The 12,534-nt window shown below is 37.3% G+C and overlaps 1 pseudogene; it reads left to right on the top strand.

Moving 5' to 3' along the window:
* The first annotated feature begins 2,545 nt into the window (after positions 1-2,545).
* Positions 2,546-4,073, top strand: LOC132488951 (securin-like; annotated as a pseudogene).
* The last annotated feature ends 8,461 nt before the right edge of the window (positions 4,074-12,534 follow it).

Here is a 12,534-nt window from a genome sequence, read left to right as displayed (position 1 = left end):
GTTTAGACTTAATCCAGACAGTAGGAACTCAGCAATAATTTTTAAAAAGAGAAATAACAGTGAAAACAACACTTTCAACATTCATTATTTTCTAATGGAATGAAGATTTGACTGAAGGGAAATTAGGGAAAGAGGTATCATTTGGGAGGCTACTGCAAAAAAAATGTCAGTTTGTGATCTTTAATATATGACAATTAAATTGAAAGTATATATTACAAGACAGGGCGTGTTAAGGAACCAGACTTGAGATGGCAACTGAATAAGTGTGTATGATAAAAAGAAACAAATCAGCAGGTCTCAAATAGGACATCAGTGGTAAAAATAAGAAAGTCATGAAAGAGAAGCAGATTTGGGTGTGAGAAGGAGGATTTAGACAAAAGACAAATTAAATAACACTGGACATGGAATATATTTCCAGAGTAGTGTCATCATGTTTATGTAGCAAACCAATACAATTTTCAGGCATTATTCCACCTCCTGTTTAATGATATAAAAGTAAAGTAAAAGCACTTTTTTAAAAGTGCAATTTTAGAACCTTATCACCTTTAAAACTCCCACACAAAAGTTCTTCACAGGGTTTTCTTTTAAAAAATAAGTGAACTTGACTGGATTTTACATTAAGTATTTTAGATTTTACATGATGAAACGATATGTTTAATCATATCTGACAGCTTGTCATATTATGTGTATTTTAAAAGTGAGAAAAAAATTAAGAACAATATGGCTATCATGAAAATTAATACAATTCTAAAATAGTATGAAAATGTACACCCCAATGTTACAACCTTACGAACTCATAAGGGGCCACTTCTAATTTCACTTGTCCATACATCTACCATTTAGCAGTTCCTGTGTGAATGGGTAAAGAGAAAAAAAGCAGCACCTTATCAAAAGCCTATTTTCACTTTTCTTCCAAACACACTCTAATATCATTTATCTCCCCTTGGAATCTTCATGCACAGAAGTATGTTCTGAAAATCATGCTATAGAAATTCACGATTGTACACTTGAGTCATGGTAACCTTCCCCATCCTCTGAGAAGACTAAATCTTAACATATGAGCGTGATTTGTTAGTCCGTATTTTTTTTTTTTCGCGGTACGCGGGCCTCTCACTCTTGTGGCCTCTCCCGTTGCGGAACACAGGCTCTGGACGCGCAGGCTCAGCGGCCATGGCTCACAGGCCATGTCTCTTCAGACGGCTGCTTGCCAGTGAGATTTTCTGAATACCCTATTTAAAATTTCCAGAATTTCCAGAATGTGGCTATCACGTTTGTTGATATTCATTTCCATAATTGAATTGATATCTAATATGCTATACAATTTATTTTCTGTTTATTATCTATGTAATCCTATCTGACACATACACATTATGCAACCAAATGAGAGCAAGGAGAGCAAACCACAATGGACTTGTATGTGGTGGGCACATATTAGGCAGTAACTAAACATATGGGAGATGATTGGATTACTAGTTTAATTGGACTCACACTAGTTTTTGGTCTCTGTAGAGCTTATGTTTAACTTCCTGAGAATCTCAAATCATTCTGGCAAAAATGTATGCCTTGAATGTTATTAAACTGTGATAACTGAAAGGAACACTAGTCAGGCAGGTGTTTTCTATTTAATATTCTCTAATTCTCTAAAGTATTAGAGTTAATAGACATAATGAACATTTGGATAGATGGTGTCTTTTAAACATTTGCCATCTCAAATTAAATGTAATTGGTTTTGTAAACATTATGTTTGTTATGTTAAAGATTAACCCCTTTCATATATAATTAAACTCTAAATTAATATACATTATATTTTAGTTGTTTATAGAGGCAGATTGTCCATTTTATATTAACCTTGTCCCAAGAAGCATGTTTATATGAAATAAATAAAAGATGTTGCATCTATAGTATCCCCCCAAAATATCAGTGTATTTGGGGATAATCTGCATGTATGTTTTGAGATTAATTCATCAAATCAGAAGTATACCATTCATTGCTGAAAATATCTACAACTTTATTTAAATATCTATTAACTGTGTGATGAATTTATGCTTACCCCAACATCCAACATGAAATAATATGCCTTTGATTTATCTCATTCGTAGGTATTGTGCATAAATTTTTCACTATGTTACCAACTATATTCAATGTCTCCTTCCATTATTAGCTCAGTTTCTAATTTTGTTAATATTAGTTATAATTATTTGGACTGAGTACCATCATCCTAAAAAGTTACACTGTTTAAAGAAAATTATAATAGAAAAATAAATACATGTACTTATTATACTTGAAATGCTGAAGTATGTTATTTAGAAATTGTATTTTTGAATTCTCTCAGAAAATGTCTAGGCTCAATTTTTGTTCTTTAAAATATTTACTGCTTTAAACCCTCAGGATTTTTTTTTCATGAGACCTATTATTACTATGTATTCTTTTAACTTGTAAAAGCTGTCAAATTATGTTGAATAGTCCAAGTCTAGGAGAAATACACATAACACAAGGGACTGTGGGAAAAGTTATATTATGGGAAGTGTGTAGAATATATCTAGGTATGAGGGACAGTAACATATAGACCTTACGGTAAGCACATTTAAATTTCAGAGCTTAATATCATTGGAAAAGATCTTAAATAAGCATTATTGAGAATGGGATAGGTATTCATTTGATTCATAAAAGAACTGGGTTTCAGTATAAGGCGGTATTAGAAGAGCCTCTGATAAGTCCTACTGGGTTTTTGAGTATATAGATGTTATATAGGGCCAGAAAAATATTCTTTTGATGAAAAATAATTTCTTCTTTGCTACTGGCTGCAAGTAGAGACTAAACTCTTGACCATGCTGGACAAAATTACTATACAACATAAGTTACATATTATAAAATGGATATTGTCTGATATATTGAACAAAAGAACTGAATGTCCATAGGAGCCCGCTCATAGGGCAGAGAATCTACCCTAATCTAGGCAAGCTGAAAATACTGGGACCTTGATCAATGCTGGCCCAACTTACTTGCAAGTTGGAGTTTCAGGCAAGGAGAAAAATATCAAGAACACTAGAGACCATACCACCAGCCTAGTGTCACTTCAAGAAAGGTGAGTTACTGTCCCCACCCCCAGTTCCAGAGAGTAACCACATATTTGGCACACGAGGAGAAGGAGGCCATAAGAACAGATATAACTCCAAAATCACCCACAAAAGAACTGACTTTGTTTGAAACAGAGTGTGAGGAAATTGAGGTTAAAGAGCACTCTTAAAAACAATGAAGATATGGGCTTCCCTGGTGGCACAGTGGTTGAGAGTCTGCCTGCCAATGCAGGGGACACGGGTTCGTGCCCCGGTCCGGGAAGATCCACATGCCACGGAGCGGCTGGACCCGTGAGCCATGGCTGCTGAGCCTGCGTGTCCGGAGCCTGCGCTCCACAATGGGAGAGGCCACAACAGTGAGAGGCCCATGTACCGGAAAAAAAAAAAATAATAATAATAATAATAAGTTGTGAATTGTAAGCAATTTAGTGAGGGCTGGTAGCCCCACTTACAACTTACAAGGTGAAGCTGAGGTCTGGGTCTTCAGTAAGCTTTAGATGGGAGACTTCAGGTTTCAACATCACATGTTGGCAACATATTTGATGCTCCATGACGTTACCTAAAGCTGTAAGAAAGGCTTTTGGGAATGGTCAACAAGCCTACAGAAAAGTCAGTAAAGACTAATGGATCCCTCAAACACAAATAGACAAACTTCTCTCCCAAAAAGATGACTGAGAAGATCATTAAAGCAAAAAGCTCCTTTCCTACCTCAAATGACACTTATCTAGAAACAAAAATTCTTTCCCTTCAATCCACTAGATTTTGAGAGTTTTGACCTGCCTGAAGAGGACCAGATCACATACCTCCCCTTGAATGGAGTTCCTCTCATGACCCTCAGTGAGGCAAGGGAACTTGAAAAGCTGTTACACCTAGACCCCTTCACCTCTGAAGATGCCTCCTCCACCATGGATGCCTCATCTGTTGCAGTCTCCCTCAGGCATTCTGTTGACCCTGGATGTTGAATTGCCAGCAGTTTGCTATAACTTAGATATTTAAATTTCTTAGCACTTTATAGTTTGTTGGTATGTATTAATAGTTTGTATTAATAAATAAATTCTTTGTTTAACAGACTCTTCCTAAAAAAAAAAAGTTTACAAGGTAAATTGTAGGCCAATAAGTTTACTAGATAGAATCAGAGAAAGGCACAGCTAAGAAGAGCCCTCCTGGTTTCAGAGCAAATCGCAAAGATGAACATCAGAAACTGCCTCTGCAAAAAACCCTGAATGTAATTTGAGCAGACTTTTGAGCAAGTTGCCCCCAGGGTTTGTTGAAACAATAGAGGATGTGGCGAGGGGTAAGGGTAAGCTGGGACAAAGTGAGAGAGTGGCATGGACATATATACACTACCAGACGTAAAATAGATAGTTAGTGGGAAACAGCCACATAGCACAGGGAGATCAGCTCGGTGCTTTGTGACCACCTAGAGGGTTGGGATAGGGAGGGTGAGAGGGAGGGAGATGCAAGAGGGAAGAGATATGTATATGTATAACTGATTCAATTTGTTATAAAGCAGAAACTAACACACCATTGTAAAGCAATTATACTCCAATAAAGATGTTAAAAAAAATAGTGAATTCAGCCAGCAATTAGTAGAGCCTAATAGCCTGGTGCGATACAATGGAGACAGACAGATTAACACAGAGATTAGACAAAGAAATAGTCTAAGAGATCCCTGCTGAAACCAGGGTCATCCGAGGATGATTGTGGAAATGCTAAAGGCCACATCCTCTGTGTAGTAGTATCAAAGGCTTTAACTTGTGTGGGTTTCACTTTAATAGTTCAATAAAGTCGTAACTGAATAAATAAGCAAACAACAAGAAGTTCTGTTGAGGGTATATGTATTTGCTACAATATATTACCTAAAATACCTTGCTTTTAAAAACAACAAAAAATTGTACATACAAAGAAAAATGAAAATGGGATACAAAGGGAGGGACAAACAAACAACTGAAAATGTTTTTGAGTGGCCCCAACTGTTGCACTGAACAGGCAGATAGTTCAAAGTAGCCATTATAAATATGATCAAAGAACTAAGGGAAACTATGATTTAAAAAAAGCAAAGGAAAAGATAGTAACAATGTCCTGTCAAAGACAGAATATCAATAAAGAGATAGAAATTTTTTTAAAAAGCTGAATTTCTGGAGTTGGAAAGTACAGTAACTAAAAAAACATTCACTGAAAGTAGATTCATAATGATTATGCAATACTAAGAATGAGACAAAAGAAAATAAAGACAAATGAACAGTCTAAGATAAACATGAGAATACGCAGATGACAAATAAGCCTATGGAAAGATCTTCAACATCACTAGCGTTTAGGAAAATAGAAATTAAAATCATAAGATCACTACACAGCTATCAGAATGGCTAAATTAAAAAATAGTGATAACCCCAAAAGCTGGTAAGGATTTGTCAAAATTGAATGATTCATACATTGCTGGTTTGAATGTGAAATTGTACAGTAAGTCAGGAAAAGGATTTGACAGTTTATTTTAAACCTAAAAATGATCATAACAAATTACCCAGGAATTGTACTCTTGGGCATTGATCCCAGAGAACTGAAAGCTTTTTACATCTATACATGAAAGTTCATAGCAGGTTTATTTATAATTGCCCAAAACAGAAAACTTTAATACTCTTCAATGGATGAATGATTTAACAAACTGTGGAAGAATATTCCTCAGCGATAAAAAGGATCAAACTACTGATATGCCCAACTTGAGTGGCCTTCACAAAAACTAAGCTGAGTGAAAAAAGCCAATCACAAACACATATTTCATGATTTCATTTATACAACACTTGTTAAATAACATAATTGTAGAGATGATGATGAATCTTGATGGCCATGGTGTAACAGGGAAGAACAAATCTGACTCCATATTGGATCCGTGTCTTTTACTTTAACCTTTGTTTTCCTTTGCTCTTGGTACAAGTTAAGAATGTTACCTATAGCCTGAAATATACAGGGTAGCCCATTCTCAAGGCTCTGACCTTTAAAGGTGTAACACTTTTGCACTCATGTAGAGATAAAAAGTTGCAGAACACAGAGTAACATCTGTCCTGGAGGTTTACAGGGACATCCTGACCTGACATTCATGGATGGCTGCAAGAACAAAGGATTCCAACACCAAGAAGTTTGCAACAACCAGCCACACGCCCTCCCCTTTAGTATAAAAGCAGCCTGAATTCTAACTCGAGGAAGATGGTTCTTTGGCACAGTAGTCCCCCATCTTCTTGATCAGCTGACTTTCCTAATAAAGTCACTATTCCTTGTCCCAACAACTTGTCTCTTGATTTATTGGCCTGTTGTGCAGAGAGCAGTATGAGCTCAAACATGGTAACAATGGTAGAGGGTGGGGTGAAGTGGATGTGGCTACAACACAAGGGACGCCTGTGATGGTGCAATTAAATATCCTTATGATGGTGGTTACACTAAGCTACACATGTATAAAATTGCATGGAACTGCACATACACACACAAGCAAGTCTATATTTAACTGCTGAAATCTGAAGTAATTCTACATTTTGAATTAAGGTAATTTCTTTGTCTCAGTATTGTACTATAGCATGCAAAATGTTAAAGCTGGTGGAGTCTGGGTGAGGAGTATGTAAGACTTTCTGGTATATATTTTGTGATTTTATGTGAACCTATAATTATTTCAAAATAAGTGTTATGAAAAGTCACATTTTTATTGAAATAGAATACTGCTAATGTCAATTTTATGTATGCGGTGAATACACTATATATTTGCCAGTTATGGAAAACTTGGTTAATAAACCAGGTCCAGGGATTCTTATTTTGTGATGTCACTTTGGGAACAAATGTTGCTATGAAGTGTCACCATGTTCCTAGAGGAACAGAAACAAAGGCAAGAAGTTGCTGTGATATTTACATTATATTTTAAAGCATATTTCTAAATGAAATTTCTTATCAAAGTCAAATATGTTAATTTGGAGAAACTTGCAGAAATACTTAATTTGATATGAGTATGCAGCCATCAGCAAATGGGATCTTCAGAGCTGTGATGTCCTAAAGAACATTCTGCACTGAGGGAAAGTTCTATATCTTTGCTGTCCAACATAGAGCCACAAGCCACCTGTGGTCATTGGACACTTGAAATGTGGCTAGTATGACTGAGGAATAGAATTTGTAATTTAATATATTTAATTAATTTAAATCTCAGTTTCAATTACATGTGTCTAGTGTCTACACATTTGACAGAAATAGTTCTTCCAAGTTCTAGTTTGAAACCATTAACTTAGTGGAAATGATCCTTTTATTGCAACACATAGGATATATGGCTTCTCATTTACATTCTTATTCATACCACTTTTTAGCTGTGTAATCCTGATTGGTCCATTGTCTCTTTGGAATGGTTTACTTATCTGTAAAAGGAAAGAATTAGAACACTTTAAATCCCCAATGTATCTGTATATTATCTCACCTCCCACTGCTACTGTTTTATTTAAAATATTTATGTCTGCCTCTACTGCCTGGTGTACCATTTTCCACGTATCAGTTGGTTCATATTGATAACACAAATCAGATTGAAGCCCAAGGGACAAGAGAATGGGGCTCCCTTGTGGTGTGGAAGCCATACTGTGTTAGAAGTGGTGCTTTTCTAAACCAATTCATGGGATCACAGAGGTGTGAATGCACTTTCTCAGAGCCTCCATCTTCTGGGAGAGCTGACAGGCTGTGGGTGGCAGCAAGTTGTCAGACCGGACAGATTTGCAGTGCATTCCTCAAGTGATGGGATTATAGAGAGAAAAACATTAAAAAATCAAGTCAGTGTCAACACTGTGGTTCTTTCCAACTAGAGGAGGAATTGCCTAGCATTCCCTGTTCTGCAGGAAATTTAATGAGATAACAACAGTGCATCCTTTGCTTGCAGAGATTAGAGCAGTGTTTATTTGATCTGGCAGGATGTCTGCTTTACTGAGAAAATATCTTGGGATTTAGTTCAATTACATTAATAAATGTGTGCTCTCTGAATCAGATACCGTGCACCACCAGGAAACAAAGATGAATGAGACACTACTGTGGTCCGTAAGAAGTTTCCAATTCTGTGAGGACTAAAAAACCAAATAAAACAAATATTTTTAGGTTGTTGTTTGGCAACTTTTTATCTTTCTCAATGCAATCATTTGCATCTGTGCTTTGCTTCATTGTTAGTTTGGGAACTAGCCAAGAAGGTGTTATATGAGTGTAATGTTACTGTGTTTTATACAGCAACATAGCTTTCCCCGAATTGATAAATATTTGCTTTAGGAATAAATAGGCATGGCATATGTTAGCAAGTTGACATTTTTAGTAGAAGAGGTCTCTGTGTCCATAGCTACACTGATCTTCTAATCTTCAAATTCTGCTTTTTCTATGCTCATTTTACTCCTTGGTTCATCCATTTATGAAATATTTATTAAGTACCAAGTATTGCTAGGCTCTGCTCTAGGTATTGGTTATATAGGAACAAAACAAGCAAAGACTGTTCTTGAAACGGGGCTTACTTTCTGGTGGGGGGAGAGGCAAGGAACCAGGAGAACGAAATTCTTCTCTCCTAAGTCTTTGACTCCTTGTCCTGTGCCCACTGCTATTCTTGGTGATTTCAAAAGCTGTGTTTTGGCCAATTCCCATTTCTGTTTTCTGTGCTTTGTTATCCCTTTCCGGGTGATTCTATCATCCCTCCCTTTTAATCACTGCAGCTCTCAATAACGGTGTACAGGACTTTCTGGGGGAAAGAAATGTCACATGTACACAAACATACTGATGTTAAGTTAAAACCTAGTTAGAGAGGAGGCATGAAGTTTCATAGACCTAGCCTGGGGTCTTTTACCCAGTTACCAATGCTGAAACTCTGTCCCCCTGAAACTAAGTTCCTCTGCTGAGTTTATGATTAGTCTCTCTATCCAAAACTTTCCCTTTCTTTTCCAGAGCCTGTTCCCCTCAAGATTGAGGACTATCAAAAAAAGGAGGATTGAACCCATATACAAGCTCCTGTGTCCCTGTCCTTTGAAGTAAAAGCCTTTTGCTTTAGTCTCCCAGGCCTCCCCTGAGTCTCTAAAGCCTGCTCCAGAGTTAATGATTAGGAATGTGAAGATGTAGAAACAAAGAACAGCTGTTGGGCTGGGAAACTGGTGACAATTCAGACTATAAACCAGCCACATAGCAGCATCACTGAACTCCCAGTTCCCTGAAAGATACAGATAAAGGCCTGGCACACATTCCTAAGTTGTTTTTACAGGAAGCAGACCCACCAGATGAAAGCTGCTGACCACAAGCACATAGGCCCTATTCTGATTGAAACCAGAAGGTTGATGATGCTTGAAACTTCACCTTGATGCCAACCAATCTGAGACTGTGCATGAACTGATCACACACCCTGCAGGCCCCTCCTTCACACTGCCCTTAAAACCCCTTCCCTGAAAGCCATTGGGGAGTTGGGGTCTTTTGAACATGAACTGCCCATTCTCCTTGTCTGGCACCTGCAATAAATGCTGCACTTTCCTTCACCACAGCCCAGTCGATTGGTTTTACTGCACTTGGGTCAGTGGACCCAAGTGTGGTTTGCTAACAAAGCCCTTTTTGTTAAGCTTGTCACGTTGCCCTCAATACAACTCAGAGCCACTGAGCATCTTCTAAGTGCCAATTTCATATTCGAGTTCATTAAAATCATTAGACACTAGTATGACTTTCCACTCTTTACTTATTTTTTACAAATTGCAGCACAAATGAGTCATTACAAATAATTTGATCACATATGGCATGTTTGAAAATCTTATTTTGAACAAGTTTACTTTAGTGTTGAGCAGTAAACCTAGGCCATGTGATTGCCTAAGGGGCTGTGAGCCAGACACCCAGAGACATGTGAATATGAGACTTGTTGTAACTCTACAGCTCTGACTTCAAGAACACACTTGTGCTGTAATAGAGAAGAAGCTCTGTATTCTATTACAAGTTATTCATTAAAAGGATGTCACCTATATGCTTAAATTATACATAATGTCCCGTCTCTGGGAACCCTGACTCCCAGGTAATGACCATTAAAATAAAACACCTTAGTTTAGCTCACAGGAAACATCCTGACCAGGCTCACCTGTCAATGACTGCAGGAAGTAAGAAACTAACACATCCCCTCCAGAGGCTGATGGGAACCAGGAAATGTTTGACTTTACTCCCTCCCCTTTTAGTATAAAAGGAGCCTGAATTCTAACTCAGGGAAGATGGTTCTTTGGGACATGAATCCACTATCTTTTCAGCCTGCCACTTTCTGAATAAAGTCTCTATTTATTGCCCAACAACTCATCTCTTGATTTATTGGCCTGCTGTGTGGCGAACAGTACGAGCTTGGACTGGGTAACAGTGCTAGGCTTTATTAGCCTGGGAGGCTACAAATGACAACTGAGGATCATGTTCCTGCCTGTGTTCTGTGCACTCCCTCACTCTGTAGCCATTTGGTGTATAGTACTACCCAATACTGACACTGATGTGGTGCACAGCCTACTTCTGATCCTGCTGCATGCTGCAATGGCTCTAGTCTTGTAGAGATAAAGTTGAGTTTGGATGGCTCATTTGAATAGCTTGGTGATAATATAACATTCTCTCTCATGTTATTATTTCCTGGAGCACATGAGGATTTTTAAGAACTTTATACCACTATCACTTAGGAAGAAGGGGGCTTCTCTCTGTCACGTATTCTGACTGCACAGACTTACATAGGAATAGTTTAGATGATTTGCTTTGGAAACCATAGACCATTCAGGGCAAACCTCAGTGAAAAGATACCAGGGTGATAAAAGGAGTGGAGGTGGGAAGAGCAATGTAATCTTGATTCAACTGATCCTCTTCTGTGACTCAGACGTTAGGAGATATGATGGTGAGTAGAATTCCCGGTAGAGTATGAAGACTTACCTCTTAGGGGCCTGGCTCATTAGATTATATTAAACTTTAAAAAGAAAGAATTACTGCATTTCCTTGGTGACTGCTCTGGAGAATATTGAGACAGCAGAGTTTTCAGGAATACGATGGAGGAGGCTTCTGGGTTCTATGGATTATGCCATTAGTTCAAAACATAGACAAGAGGCTTGCTGTAACCCTGACCAGATGTGGGGCTGTAGTGGTGAGCGGTCAAAGATGAAAGAGAAGCTAAAAAGGTTCAGAATGAGCTCTGTTCTATGCCGTATTGAGATTACAAGGCAGTGGTGTGGGAACTACAACCAAATGCTCAAACCTCACTGATGTGCTGAGTGCCTGGCTTACTCTCAGTTTTTTTTTTTTTAATAGATCTTTATTGGTGTATAATCGCTTCACAATACTGTGTTAGTCTCTAATCCACAGAGATAACTAAGCCCATCCTCTTTGTATGACCCGCATCATAGCCCACTATGTGCAGTGTCAGAGGGTACTCAGGGACCTCAGGACGCCAGGAGGAGGAGATAGAGGCTAGACTGAGCAAAGGAGTACATCGTGACATCTGCAAATAGAGGCAACTCTTGAGCAGAGCTTTGAAGCTAGCAATCAGGAGGAAAATGGGAAGAATCCAAGGCATAGAGATGGGAAAAGATTGACAAGACTGATGAGAAAGATCAGGTCACATTTTTAAAGCTGCAAAAAATTTAAGTCCAGTAGAGGGTGCCTTTGAGGATGGCAATAGAAAAGTTGTATAAAAAAGACAGCTAATGAATGTGAATTGTATTCTAAGTGAAATGTGAGAATTGCTGTAGAAATATATTTGAGATAAGAATAATTCTTATGAGTTAGGGAAAGATAAATAATATTATTCATTACTTAACATAGGTTCACTGTAAGAAAAAAATAACCTAACAAATGCTTATGGCTAATTTTATTTTATGTAAGAACTTCCTCAACATCCATATGGTACTTTTTATTATGACTTCACCACTTTGAGCACATAAAAACAGAAAGGTAGATTGCAAAGTGGAAAAATGATATTAGAAGGCAGAGATATCAAGGTTTGAATCTTAACTCTGTTTTACAACATTTTTTGCTCTAGACATACCTAGGGAAACTGTGACTCTTCCTTTCATATTGCAAGATAGTATTAATTTCTGAAACAACATTAGCTATAGTAGTAGAATTACTCCAGGAAACCTTTCATTAATCTATATTGTATTATTTACCAAATAATATTACTGAATTTAAGCCAAAATCAACTTAAGTACTATCTTAAGTCATTTAAGTTCATAGAAAATAAATACCATCATTTGTCTGCATATGAGTGTCATTTATGAAGAGAAAAGGTTTGCTGAGCTTGATAAATTGCTGTTTTAATTATAACCCAATAAAAGCCTGTTAATCATTAAAATATTTTAGCTGAATTCAATATGTGTGTATGTGTGTCTGCTTGTATTCAAGAGAAAACGTGCTATTTTCACTTGTATTATTTCAAATGAAAATTAGTGGAGAGGAACCCCCTTCTTCTCTTCACATTAATTAGGAT

The sequence above is a fragment of the Mesoplodon densirostris genome, chromosome 1 (assembly GCF_025265405.1).
Source record: "Mesoplodon densirostris isolate mMesDen1 chromosome 1, mMesDen1 primary haplotype, whole genome shotgun sequence".
Classification (NCBI taxonomy): Eukaryota; Metazoa; Chordata; class Mammalia; order Artiodactyla; family Ziphiidae; genus Mesoplodon; species Mesoplodon densirostris.
The sequence above is the reverse complement of the archived record's forward strand: the minus strand, read 5'-3'. Positions and strand labels throughout refer to the sequence as shown.